Source organism: Triticum dicoccoides, chromosome 3B (genome assembly GCF_002162155.2).
Source record: "Triticum dicoccoides isolate Atlit2015 ecotype Zavitan chromosome 3B, WEW_v2.0, whole genome shotgun sequence".
In the NCBI taxonomy this organism is placed as follows: Eukaryota; Viridiplantae; Streptophyta; class Magnoliopsida; order Poales; family Poaceae; genus Triticum; species Triticum dicoccoides.
This window is the reverse complement of record NC_041385.1, coordinates 836,821,251-836,835,624: the sequence shown is the minus strand read 5'-3', so window position 1 is coordinate 836,835,624 and position 14,374 is coordinate 836,821,251.

The window sequence follows — 14,374 nt, the reverse complement described above, 5'->3', positions numbered from 1 at the left end:
ATAGCACAAAGATCGTGTAGTTCGTTTGCTAGAGCTTTTTCTGAATGTCAAGTATCATTCCTTAGACCATGAGATTATGCAACTCCCGGATGCCGTAGGAATGATTTGGGTGTATCAAACGTCACAACGTAACTGGGTGACTATAAAGGTGCACTACAGGTATCTCCGAAAGTGTTTGTTGGGTTGGCATGAATCGAGACTGGGATTTGTCACTCCGTATGACAGAGAGGTATCTCTGGGGCCACTCGGTAAGACATCATCATAATGAGCTCAATGTGATCAAGGTGTTGTTCACGGGATGATGTGTTACGGGAACGAGTAAAGAGACTTGCCGGTAACGAGATTGAACAAGGTATCGGTATACCGACGATCGAATCTCGGGCAAGTATCGTACCGATAGACAAAGGGAATTGAGTATGGGATTGATTAAGTCCTCGACATCGTGGTTCATCCGATGAGATCATCGAGGAGCATGTGGGAGCCAACATGGGTATCCAGATCCCGCTGTTGGTTATTGACCGGAGATCGTCTCGATCATGTCTGCATGTCTCCCGAACCCGTAGGGTCTACACACTTAAGGTTCGGTGACGCTAGTGTTGTAAAGATATTAGTATGCAGCAAACCGAAGGTTGTTCGGAGTCTCCTATGAGATCCCGGACGTCACAAGAGGTTCCGGATTGGTCCGGAGGTAAAGAATTATATATAGGAAGTGTCGTTTCGGCCATCGGGAAGGATTCGGGGGTCACCGGTATTCTACCGGGACCACCGGATGGGTCCCGGGGGTCCACCGGGTGGGGCCACCCATCCCGGAGGGCCCCGTGGGCTGAAGTGGGGAGGGAACCAGCCCATAGTGGGCTGGTGTGCCCCCCATGGGCCTTCCCCTTGCGCCTAGGGTTGGAAACCCTAGGGCAAGGGGCGCCCCACTTGCCTTGGGGGGCAAGGCTCCCCCCTTGGCCGCCGCCCCCCCAGGAGATGCATCTCCAGGGCCGGCGCCCCCAAGGGGGCCTATATAAAGGGGGGGAGGGAGGCCAGCCGCACCCCTGCTGCATTGGCGCCTCCCTCTCCCCTGTTACACCTCTCCCTCTCTCCGTAGACGCTTGGCGAAGCCCTGCTGGAACTCTGCTGCATCCACCACCATGCCGTCGTGCTGCTGGATCTTCATCAACCTCTCCTTCCCCTTGTTGGATCAAGAAGGAGGAGACGTCATCCCGACCATACGTGTGTTGAACGTGGAGGTGCTGTCCGTTCGGCACTAGGTCATCGGTGATTTGGATCACGGCGAGTACGACTCCATCATCCACGTTCTTCTTGAACGCTTCCGTTGCGATCTACAAGTGGTATGTAGATGCTCTCCTATCCCCTCGTTGCTAGAATACTCCATGGATAGATCTTGGTGATGCGTAGGAAAAATTTTAATTTCTGCTATGATCCCCATCACAGATGACCCTTCCTATGGTTGTTGTTGGGATTGAAATTGTTTCGCTTGGGCGCTGAATTATTACCGCCGTTGTTCGGCTTTGGGGTTGAGTTCCTAGGCTTGGGGCACTGCTTGGCATAGTTCCCTTCCTCTCCACAGGCGTAACAACTAACGCCTGGGCGATATGTGAACTCCTTGTCCCTTGCATGAAAATTCTTGATTGGGCGTGAGACGTTGGACGTGGATTTATGTGTCCCACCCTTTTGAAAATCTGTCTTGCTTCGGTGATTGCGAGCATGGTTAGTCTGGTCCCTTCTTCGCTTGCGGAAATCTTCCAAGCTGTGTCTCTCATTTTCCAGAGTAATGGCTTTGTCCACTAGTGTCTTAAAATCTGGAAAAGTGTGCACGACCAATTGGCATTTAAGCGCGGGCGCTAGACCGTCAAGGAATTTCTCCATCTTCTTGCTTTCAGTCATACGCTCTTCATTGGCGTAGCGAGACAATAGAGTAAATTGGCCTTTGTAATCTGACACTGTCATGTTCCTTTGTTTGAGGTCATCGAACTCTCTCTTCTTGATTTTCATAATGCTCTTTGGAATGTGTGCACCACGGAAACCTTCCTTGAAATCATCCCAGGTTATATCATTTTCGTTGGGGTGCATGTGCAGAAAATTCTCCCACCATGATGCAGCTGCTCCTGTGAGATAGTGCGGGGCATATAGTACCTTCTCAGGGACTGAACATTTTCCAATAATTAATTTTCTCTCCATATCTCGAAGCCAGTCCTCGGCCTCAAGAGGCTTGTCAGTATGAGAAAATGTTTGGGGACGTGTCTTCTGTAGCTCAGATAACTTCGAATGCTGCTGATACTGTCCATGGTGATTTCCCATGTTGATGACTTGGTTCATCATTTCCCGATGTTGTTGCTGCCTCTGCTCATAAAGGCGACACATTTGGGAAAGTGTCGTTTCACTGACCTGTTGACTCGACTGCTCTTGTGCGAAATTGTTGCCTGGTTGAGTGTCATAATTTTGACTTGACTGCCTTTGTGTGAAATTGTTACCCGGTCGAGTGCCATAATTTTCCTCTGGCGGAGTTGGCATGGAGCGAGTCCAAGGACGAGACATTTTTCACTCTGGGGATATATTTTTTTAAAACCCATAAGAAAAGCAAAAAGGGTCGCAAAAACAAATCCATAAATGCATAAGGCTGGCAAATAAATTAAATAACCAAGATTACGTAAGAAAAACAAATCGATTGCGCACGGAGAAGGACTGCTCATTACATATCTTACACGCGGGCGGTAATTATACAATACATCACTCAGGATATGCGTACATAATCCTGACATGTTATTTAGGCTAGTGCACTTCTCCAGTTCCTACATGATGCACAAAGAAGCTACTTCTCACAACCTATGTACATATCTTACAAAGTGGTACATCGCATGATGGCTAAGCGTACTCAGTCGGAGATGTTGATGATCTCCTTGGCCCTGCCAAGGGTGAGGCGCAGCGAGGCTGGGAACTCGACCTCCTCCTCGCTAATAGGCTCCATACGTGTAGTGCTGCGCCGAGTAGAAGGAGCGGGTGCCAGGGGCGGAACAGCACGAACAGGAGTGGGCATGAATGGTGGTGCAGTGCGAGCTGGAGTGGGCGCAATGACTTGGTTGAACTCTTCGGTGGTAGGCAGGCGGCGAGTAGGTGCATAAGATGCTGAGGACGAGACAAAAGTCAGTGGCGGTGCGGTGGGCAGGAGGTCCCTCCTGTTGGCGGCACAGCCATGGACTGAGTCGATGCGGCAGCAACGAAGTCGTCCACCAGATTGTCGAAGGCTGCCTCCAGGGCCCGGAGATACTCAATAAGCATCTCAAAAGCCCCGTCTCGTTCTCCTCTGGGGCAGGAGAATGCGTAGTGACAGGTGTAAGGCACATGGCATGGATGATAGCGGTAACGACGAGCCCTCATCGCGGGAAGGACATCCCTGAGACGAGCTATCGCCTCGCGGGCTGCCATCTGCATAGCATGCCTCTCGGTAGGCATGGCTCTTCCCAAGAACCGGAAGCGGCATAACTCACCACGCCCTCCCTTGAACTGCACCGTGGCCTGGTGCATGGTCAGACTGTCGTTGACTCGGTGCTGGCAGAGTGTGAAGACTGGGCGCACAGATGGCCCCATCGCGACCTGAACGATGAAGGAGAGAAGCTTGACGAACCCATCGGGCACGTTGGCGAAGGTCTAAGACTCGCAGCTGTTGTCGGCCATCTACAGAAGTAGGAAAAAATTCTGAATGGTCAGATCATAAATTTATGCTGACTGTCAGAAAATGACTACAATTGCAAAAATATGATTTAGCTCTAGCATGCTAATAACCGATTAGCGATCGCACCTAGTGGCTTCCTACAGTCAGCCTGGCTCTGGTACCAAGCTTGTCACGACCGGTTTTCCAATAAAAATATTTATTGAGAAACCAATCTTTTGAGTCCAGTATGAGAGAAATCCTCCTCACTGGTAGACAAATTCTTGATACAATAATCCAGTAGCATAGAATATATTACAAGGTTGAGCTAAGGCTGCTCAACAAATTATTACAAGCGCGCCAATAATTATACATAATGGCGGATATATCACAATGGTGTGCTAGTATACTACTGACTCGAGAATAAAGTGATGGTGGAATAACACTGTGGGGAGTGGATAACATGACTCTTAAACTGGCATCTCATCGAGCGTCGAGGTGAGGCTCGATGAACTTATTCGGGTGGCGGAAGCGGATATAATACAGTGACCAAATCCAGGGTCGCACGAGACTGACTGGGACTCCTCTAGGCGTCGGACTCGCTATCGAACTCTTCATCCATGAGATCGCCTTCGTCAGCATCTGGCCAAATCAACAAGCCAGGTGAGTACTTTGAAAGTACTCGCAAGACAGTTCGGACGTAAGATATAACAAATGCATGCATGAATGCGTCATGATTAATTTACCAATGCACATTCAAAATTTAGGAAGCAAGGTAAGTAAAAAGGGAATCGGCGGTAGTCCGCCTGAAAACCTAACAAAAATAATAGGAAACCGATCGAGTGTCTGAAGCGACGCCTCGAAGGGTGAACAAATAAATAAAGATCTTGCCGCAGTCGGGCGTCTAAGCGACACCATGTAAAGGGCTTAAACTGAAGATAAAAGACAGGCGTGCCACAGTCGGACGTCGGGGCAACAACACAGAAAGGGCTTATATTGAAAGTAATTAACAGTACTGCCGTAGTCGAACGTCTGAGCGACATCGCAGAAAGGGCTTTCATTGAAAGTAAATAATAACAATGCCACAGTCGGACGTCTGAGCGACATCGTAGAAAGGGCTTTTATCGAAAGTAAATAATAACAATGCCATAGTCGGACGTCTGAGCGACATCGCAAAAAGGGCTTTTATTCATAAGGAAATAATACTCATAATAAATACTCAACTCATGATGATAAACGGGTTATTCCATCCACATGAATAAACATTTAACCGGACTTAGCACTCAAGTGATTCACCGGAGTCTCTGTCATCAAAACTGACACTTGTCAGGATAAGATAATACCGAACTTGGACATGGAACAGATGATTCAGAGGAATATATGACTCTGCAGAGTTTGTACGAAAATTTCCCACAGCCAACGGATTTCTGTAGTCACGGAGGACTAGTTCCGTTTATGGGATTTCAGAAGAAAACACAGCTAACCAGTACACACCCACCCTACCTCTCGATGCCAGGAATCACCCTAGACATCGTCCAAGAAAAACTTTTGAGACGGGGAGATCACAATCTCGAATAGCATGGGATCAAATTTATATACGCGCGCTCTAAGGGGTGCCCCCCTCTCGGTCCCAACCGGAAACACCCATGCCCCCTAACAGGATGACTGGCTTCAATCCAGGGCCATGGAACCATCATCACGGCCTCTCCTTTTTGGTGTGTACCAAGAAAGCGGTTTGCAACTTACTAAACCATATTCCTTGCGGAAAACATGTGGTAGTAAAGGGAAGGAAAAATGGAAGGAACTGGACCGATACGGGTTGACACTGAAGTCAAATAGTCTGGCATAAGACTGGCATGCTACAACACTGCCATCTTACCCATCCTCATGCCAACACATGGCCATGCATACTCACCTCCATCCACTTATGGATTTTCGAAACTCACTTGCCTCAATGTTGCATGTAACATGACGTTCGTCGGTATGCTCATCAACATGCCATGAAACTACTTAATGCAAACATGCCAAAATAATCATCATATCAAAAGTTCAAACATGCTTGCCTGGTTCAGAGTAGTCGGAGCCTAGCTCGGTGAAGTTCGCGGTTCCGTCACCTCCTTCGGTATCTACGGTATAAAGAAAACATACGCGCTAATGTAAATACCGTGAGGTGCACAAAAATTACTCCAAATATTTATCAAATAAATCTGATAAAAAACTAGACAAAATTTCAAAGAGGACAGAAAAAGAATCAATCAAAAATACTCTTGTGTTTAAAAGTTATTAGTGTCTTTGTCCAGGGACCTTTCTGTAATGAAACAGAAAGTTCTCAGGGGCTAACTTATAAAAACAGAAAACGCTTCGACTGAGAATACGCTGGTCCAGAGGGAAAACACATTTTGGCAGAAGACGCTTTCAGAAAACGGTTCGTTTAAAAAGAACTGAGAGGCTGACGGGCGGGTCCCACCCGTCAGGTTTGAATTTTCAAACGAGGGAGTCGGGGCTCGTCAGCGCCCGAGAGCCGCGGTGGTCGCCGGCGGCGATCCACGGTGAGGTGGAAAGATCGGAAGGTACCTCCGTGATCAGGGCGTCATTCCGCGTCGGTTGGTGGTGGTGGTGGTCGCCGGTGAGCACCACGTCGACGGCGGCTCCTGCTCTGGCGGACGGCGGTTCGGGTGGTCGTGGGCCTCATCAGAGAGTGCTGCGGAGGGCAAATTGAGGAGGTGGTTAGACCTCTGATAGCTAGATGGGGCAGCTGACAGGATTTGGGCGCCGGGGACAGCCTCACCGTAGTGAATCGAGGTGGAGGCCAAGGCGGAACGGGGCGGCCAGAGCTGGGGGAGGAGACCTCCTCGAGGTCCCCTTGTTGGCCTGGCGGGGTGCTGGTGAGGTGCAGAGGGGGTGTGTGCTCGAGGGCGAGCTCGGGAGCCCTTTTTATAGGCGGTCCGAGGCGGTGGCCGAGAACGGGGTTCTCCGGCGACGTTTACGGCGGTGCAGGGCATTGGTCGGGGTGGTTTAGGAGTTGAGCGCCGTCTTGGGGGTTTACTGGTTCCGTTTAGATGCTAAACGAGCCGGGACTTGAAGCTTTGGGTGGGCTCGACGAAACGGGGCGGCGCGGGCCCATCGGCGGCAGGGAGCACGCCCTGTGCTTGCCGGGCCACGGCGACGGTGCAACGGGAGTGTGCTGGCATACCAGGGCCACGCGGAGAGCCAAGGAGCGATGGGCGGCGCCATGTGGCGTGGCGAACGGGCTCAGGCCCTTGCTGGCCGCCACGGGTGGCGTAGCCACCGCAGAAACCTCCAACGCCGGCGTGGCTCGTCGCCACCGACGCTAGGAATCGGCCAAGCGTGCGTGCGGGGTGCTGGCCAAGGAGAAGGGGCTGCATGCAACGCGCCAGGGTGGACTGTGGCCGCGTGACCGAAGTCTGACGAAGAGAAGCGACACTGAACCCTGAAGTTTCTCTGAATTTTCTGAATGTGCAAAGGAACAGTGCAGATCAGGTGTTCGACAGAAGATTTTTAGTATGAGGGAGGCTCTGCTTGAGCTGATTTTTTGGTGAAGTGGCTTCTCATTGCAACAGGGGGTTGCCTGAATTTTTGTGGAATTTTGGGAGCAGAGAAGATATGAATTTCACCAAATTTGGCAAATCTGGTCCAAACTTGCAGAGACTGAAATTTGAAATATTTGAAAAGAAGAGGAGTGAATCATGATGGTTCTAGGTTGTGGGTACCAAGAACTATCCAGGGGAGTTGGTTTGAGGTCAAAACTCAAATGCATCTTGGTACTTGCTTTGAAAATCACTTAGGCTCAAAATAAGTGACAGAAAAGATTTGTGAGATAAAATAATTGAAATAAAATCCAAAAATGGTTTGGACTTGATGGGACAGAGAATTTAGATTGTTCCAAAGTGGAGGGAGGGGTTTTGGGAGGTCTTTCCACAAGAGGCAAAACAAAATCATGGGTGGTTCCAAAAAAGAGAGAAGCCCCCAAAAACTCCTAGGATTTTCTTTTAAAAAAATAATTAAATTAAAAAAAAATACATTTGAGAGGAACACAAACAGAAGAAAAGTTTCCATAATTCAAACACAAAATTTGAAGAGGATGTAAATGAAAATCCTTGCCAAAGGTGAAAGTTTTTACGAGAGAGGTTTTCTGAAGAAAAAAAATTAAGTGGCCTCTTTTCAAAAACCAACAAAGTTTTTGCTGAAAACCAAAAGAAAATTTTGGAGTGTCACACTCACTTCGTCCGCGGACTGGGATTTCCCCTCCACCCAATCGTCCACGGCCTCATGTTCTACTACGGGCTGGATTTTCATGATCTGGCCCCAAACTTCATCCTCAACGTCTCGACGTTTATCGTCGTGTGCGAGGCCTTTCTCCGCATCCGGTCCCACTTCGGCCTATGGCTGAAGACCTTCAATGTTAAACCGAAGGTAGTAGGCGGCCAGCAAGCGGAATGCGGAGGCTCCATGGTGGGCAAAATGCCAAACGTCACATGGCTCGAGGGCTTCTATGTGGAGACCATAAAGGGGTGGCAATCGGGGTGGTTCTACATCACCGAGCCGCGTGACACCAACTGGGCGACGACCCCTGAGTTCCGATCCAGAATCCCCATGTGGCTCACCTCCTGGAAAGAGAAGGGCTTGTCCTGGGGTTCCCTGATAGAGTTGACCGGACTCCAGACCTGCATCAAGAACATGATGAACAAGAATATCAAGCTCGTCAACGTGGTCCAGGTCATGCTCTTCCGCCGGATCCTCCCGTGTCAACAACGGGCATTCAATTTGCGGGAGTTCAACCCAGCCAAGCACTAGACTCTGCGCGAGCTCTTCGACACGACGCACAAGGACGTCTAGAGGGTGCTCTTCAAGGGCGCCGAGGTACCTCCTCCCCTTACCGAGGACCGTGGACTTAGCGCGAAGCGCCCTGATACGTCTCCAACGTATCAATAATTTTTTATTGCTCCATGCTATATTATCTACTGTTTTGGACCATATTGGGCTTTATTATCCACTTTTATATTACTTTTGGGACTAACGTATTAACCGGAGGCCCAGCCCAGAATTGCTGTTTTTTGCCTATTTCAGTGTTTCGAAGAAACGGAATATCAAAAGGAGTCCAAACGGAACGAAACCTTCGGGAACGTGATTTTCTCAACGAATGAAATCCAGGAGACTTGAACCCTACATCAAGAAAGGCACAAGGTGGGCACGAGGTAGGGGGGCGTGCCCTATCCCCCCGGGCGCGCCCCCACCCTCGTGGGCCCCACGGAGCTCCACCGACGTACTTCTTCCTCCTATATATACCTACGTACCCCCAAACGATCAGATACAGAGCAAAAACCCTAATTCAACCCCCGCAACTTTCTGTGTCCACGAGATCTCATCTTGGGGCCTGTTCCGGAACTCCGCCGGAAGGGGGCATCCACCAGGAGGGCTTCTACATCATCATAGCCCCTCCGATGAAGTGTGAGTAGTTTACCTCAGACCTTCGGGTCCATAGTTAGTAGCTAGATGGCTTCTTCTCTCTTTTTGGATCTCAATACAAAGTTCTCCACCTCTCTTGTGGAGATCTATTCGATGTAATCTTCTTTTTGCGGTGTGTTTGTTGAGACCTATGAATTGTGGGTTTATGATCAATACTATCTATGAGCAATATTTGAATCTTCTCTGAATTCTTTTATGTATGATTGGTTATCTTTGCAAGTCTCTTTGATTTATCAGTTCGGTTTGGCCAACTAGATTGGTTCTTCTTGCAATGGGAGAAGTGCGTAGCTTTGGGTTCAATCTTGCGGTGCCCTTTCCCATTGACAGTAGGCACGTATTGTATTGTTGCCATCGAGGATAACAAGATGGGGTTTTTATCATATTGCATGAATTTATCCCTCTACATCATGTCATCTTGCTTAAGGCGTTACTCTGTTTTCATAACTTAATACTCTAGATGCATGCTGGATAGCGGTCGATGAGTGGAGTAATGGTAGTAGATGCACGCAGGAGTCGGTCTACTTGGCTCGGACGTGATGCCTATATACATGATCATACCTAGATACTCTCATAACTATGCTCAGTTCTGTCAATTGCTCAACAGTAATTTGTTCACCCACCGTAGAATACTTATGCTCTTGAGAGAAGCCACTACTGAAACCTATGGCCCCCGGGTCTATTCTCATCGTATTAATCTATCATCACTTTATTATTTCTTTGCTTTTTTTACTTTGCCTTTTATTTTACTTTGCATCCTTATACCAAAAATACCAAAAATATTATCTATCATCTCTATCAGTTTTAATCTTCGCAAGTGGCCGTGAAGGGATTGACAACCCCTTTATCGCGTTGGTTGCGAGGAGTTTGTTATTTGTGTAGGTACGAGGGACTCGCGCGTAGTCTCCTACTGGATTGATACCTTGGTTCTCAAAAACTGAGGGAAATACTTATGCTACTTTGCTGCATCATCCTCTCCTCTTCGGGGAAATCCGACATAGTGCTCAAGAGGTAGCAAGAAGAATTTCTGGCGCCGTTGCCGGGGAGATCTACACAAAAAGTCAACATACCAAGTACCCATCACAATCTCATCTGCCGCATTACATTATTTGCCATTTGCCTCTCGTTTTCCTCTCCCCCACTTCACCCTTGCCGTTTTATTCGCCGTTCTTCCGCTCGATCTTTGTTTGCTTGTGTTACCATGTGCCTTATTTTTGCTTGCATCTTTCCTTGCTAAAAGTCTATGGATCCTCATCCGCTTGCCAATCTTTTTAAGAGATCCAATTATGATGAACCAATTACTAGTGATTTGGATGCACCAGATTATCTTTATAAGATTTTGCCTGGAATCCGTATATCTAAAAATTGTGATGAAGTGCTTCACGATAGATCTTTGAATAAAAAGCATGATTGCAATGATTTTACTATAAATTCTCTTGATGTCAATTGTGCTAATAATATGCAAAACCCTAAGCTTGGGGATGCTAGTTTTGCTATGTCTACAACTTGTTGTAATGATCATGATTGGGGTGATTCTTCTTATGATCTTGAAATTTATTTAACCCCCATGATGAATATGAGATTGATAATAGTGTTTACAATAGTACTGAAAATGGGTTTGGAAGAGTGTCAACTTTAGATCCCACATATTTGGAGCATGTTCAATCTTATGAAGTTTTTGATAAAAGTGGGTTTGGAGAGGTCATGACTTTAGTTAATGTTAATCCCACTATTTTGGAAGAGTGTCAACTTCACATGCATGTGGATCGTGTTTTATGTGATAGCTATATTGTTGAATTTGAGTATGATCCCACATGTAATTATTATGAGAAAGGGAAATATGGTTGTAGAAATTTTCATGTTGCTAAATCGTTATGTTGAGATTGCTATTGTTTCTTTCCTCTTCCTTGCATGTGCTAGTTTTTGCTTGCTATGATAATTTGTTTGCCTATAAGATGCCTATGCATAGGAAGCATGTTAGACTTAGATGTTTTTGTCACGTGTTTCATGATGCTCTCTTTGTGCTTCAATTCTTGTCTTTCATGTGAGCATCATCGATATCTTTATGCCTAGCTAGGGGCGTTAAACGATAGCGCTTGTTGGGAGGCAACCCAATTTTATTTTTGTTTTTGAATTTTTGTTTCTCTTTAGTAGTAATAAATTTTGTTTAGTCTCTGGTTAGATGTGTTTTTATGCTTAAATTAGTGTTTGTGCCAAGTTAAACCTATAGGATCTTCTTGGAATAAGAGTTATTTGATCTTGCTGTAATTTACAGAAACTTTACGCTCAGTACCTGAATTGTTAAAAATCACCAGAACGAGATAAAATACTGATTCCAATTGCTACTGATCAATAAACAAATTATCTAGGTCGTCCTATTTTGGCTGAATTTTTGGGTACCAGAAGTTTGCGTTAGTTACAGATTACTACAGACTGTTCTATTTTTGACAGATTTTGTTTTTCGTGTGTTGTTTGCTTATTTTGATGAATACATGGCTAGTAAAATAGTTTATAAACCATAGAGAAGTTGGAATACAGTAGGTTTAACACCAATGTAAATAAATAATGAGTTCATTACAGTACCTTGAAGTGGTCTTTTGGTTTCTTTCGCTAACGGAGCTCACGAGATTTCTGTTGATTTTTGTGTTGTGAAGTTTTCAAGTTTTGGGTGAAATCTTTTGATGGATTATGGAACAAGGAGTGGAAAGCTCCTAAGCTTGGGGATGCCCATGGCACCCCCAAGATAATCCAAGGACACCAAAAAGTCAAAGCTTGGGGATGCCCCGGAAGGCATCCCCTCTTTCGTCTACTTCCATCGGTAACTTTACTTGGAGCTATATTTTTATTCACCACATGATAAGTGTTTTGCTTGGAGCGTCTTGTATGATTTGAGTCTTTGCTTTTTAGTTTACCACAATCATCCTTGCTGTACACACCTTTTGAGAGAGCCATACATGAATTGGAATTTGATAGAATACTCTATGTGCTTCACTTATATCTTTTGAGCTATATAATTTTGTTCTATTTGCTTCACATATATCTTATGAGCTATATGATTTTGCTCTAGTGCTTCACTTATATCTTTTAGAGCACGGTGGTGTATTTGTTTTATAGAAACTATTGATCTCTCATGCTTCACTTAGATTATTTTGAGAGTCTTAAATAGCATGGTAAAATTTCCTATATAATCTTAATATGCTTGGTATTGAAGATTTGTAAATCTTTCTTTTGAGTGCATTGAATCCTAAGAAAAGTTTGATGCTTGAATATTGTTTTGAGATATGAAGATGGAGATATTAGAGTTATGCTAGTTGAGTAGTCGTGAATTTGATAAATACTTGTGTTAAAGTTTGTGATTCACGTAGCATGCACGTATGGTGAACCATTATGTGATGAAGTCGGAGCATGATTTATTTATTGATTGTCTTCATTATGAGTGGCGGTTGGGGACGAGCGATGGTCTTTTCCTACCAATCTATCCCCCTAGGAGCATGCACGTAATACTTTGGTTTTCGATGACTTCTAAATTTTTGCAATAAGTATATGAGTTCTTTATGACCAATGTTGAGTCCATGGATTATACGCACTTTCTCATCCTTCCACCATTGCTAGCCTTTCTAATACCACGCACTTTTTGCCGGTATCATACACCCACCATATACCTTCCTCAAAACAGCCACCATACCTACCTATCATGGCATTTCCATAGCCATTCCGAGATATATTGCCATGCAACTTTCCACCGTTCCGTTTATTATGACACGCTCCATCATTGTCACATTTCTTAGCATGACCATGTAGTTGACATCGTATTTGTGGCAAAGCCACCGTTCATAATTCTTTCATACATGTCACCTTGATTCATTGCATATCCCGGTACATCGCCGGAGGCATTCATATAGAGTCATATTTTGTTCTAAGTATCGAGTTGTAATTGTTGAGTTGTAAGAAAAATAAAAGTGTGATGATCATCATTTTTAGAGCATTGTCCCAAGTGAGGAAAAGGATGATGGACACTATGATTCCCCCACAAGTCAGGATCAGACTCCGAACGAAAAATAAAATAAAAAAAGAAGAAAAAAAGAGGCCATAAAAAAAGAGAAAAGTCCCAAATAAAAAAAATGAGAGAAAAAGAGAGAAGGGACAATGTTACTATCCTTTTACCACACTTGTGCTTCAAAGTAGAACCATGATCTTCATAATAGAGAGTCTCTCGTTTTGTCACTTTCATATACTAGTGGGAATTTTTCATTATATAACTTGGCTTGTATATTCCAATGATGGGATTCCTCAAATTGCCCTAGGTCTTCGTGAGCAAGCGAGTTGGATGCACACCCACTTAGTTTCATTTGTTGAGCTTTCATATACTTATAGCTCTAGTGCATCCGTTGCATGGCAATCCCTACTCACTCACATTGATATCTATTGATGGGCATCTCCATAGCCCGTTGATACGCCTAGTTGATGTGAGACTATCTTCTCCCTTCTTGTCTTCTCCACAACCACCATATTCCACATATAGTGCTATATCCATGGCTCATGCTCATGTATTGCGTGAAGATTGAAGAAGTTTGAAAAATTCTAAAAGTATGAAACAATTGCTTGGCTTGTCATCGGGGTTATGCATGATTTAAATACTTTGTGTGGTGAAGATAGAGCATAGCCAGACTATATGATTTTGTAGGGATAACTTTCTTTGGCCATGTTATTTTGAGAAGACATGATTGCTTTATTAGTATGCTTGAAGTATTGTTATTTTTATGTCAATATGAACTTTTCTCTTGAATCTTACGGATCTGAATATTCATACCACAATTAAAACGAATTACATTGAAAAAATTATGCCAAGTAGCACTCTGCATCAAAATTCTTTTTTATCATTTACCTACTCGAGGACGAGCAGGAATTAAGTTTGGGGATGCCTGATACGTCTCCAACGTATCTATAATTTTTGATTGCTCCATGCTATATTATCTACTGTTTTGGACCATATTAGGCTTTATTATCCACTTTTATATTACTTTTGGGACTAACCTATTAACTGGAGGCCCAGCCCAGAATTGCTGTTTTTTTGCCTATTTCAGTGTTTCAAAGAAACAGAATATCAAACGGAGTCCAAACGGAATGAAACCTTCCGGAACATGATTTTCTCAACGAATGCAATCCAAGAGACTAGAACCTTACGTCAAGAAAGCCACAAGGTGGGCACGAGGTAGGGGGCGCGCCCTACCCCCC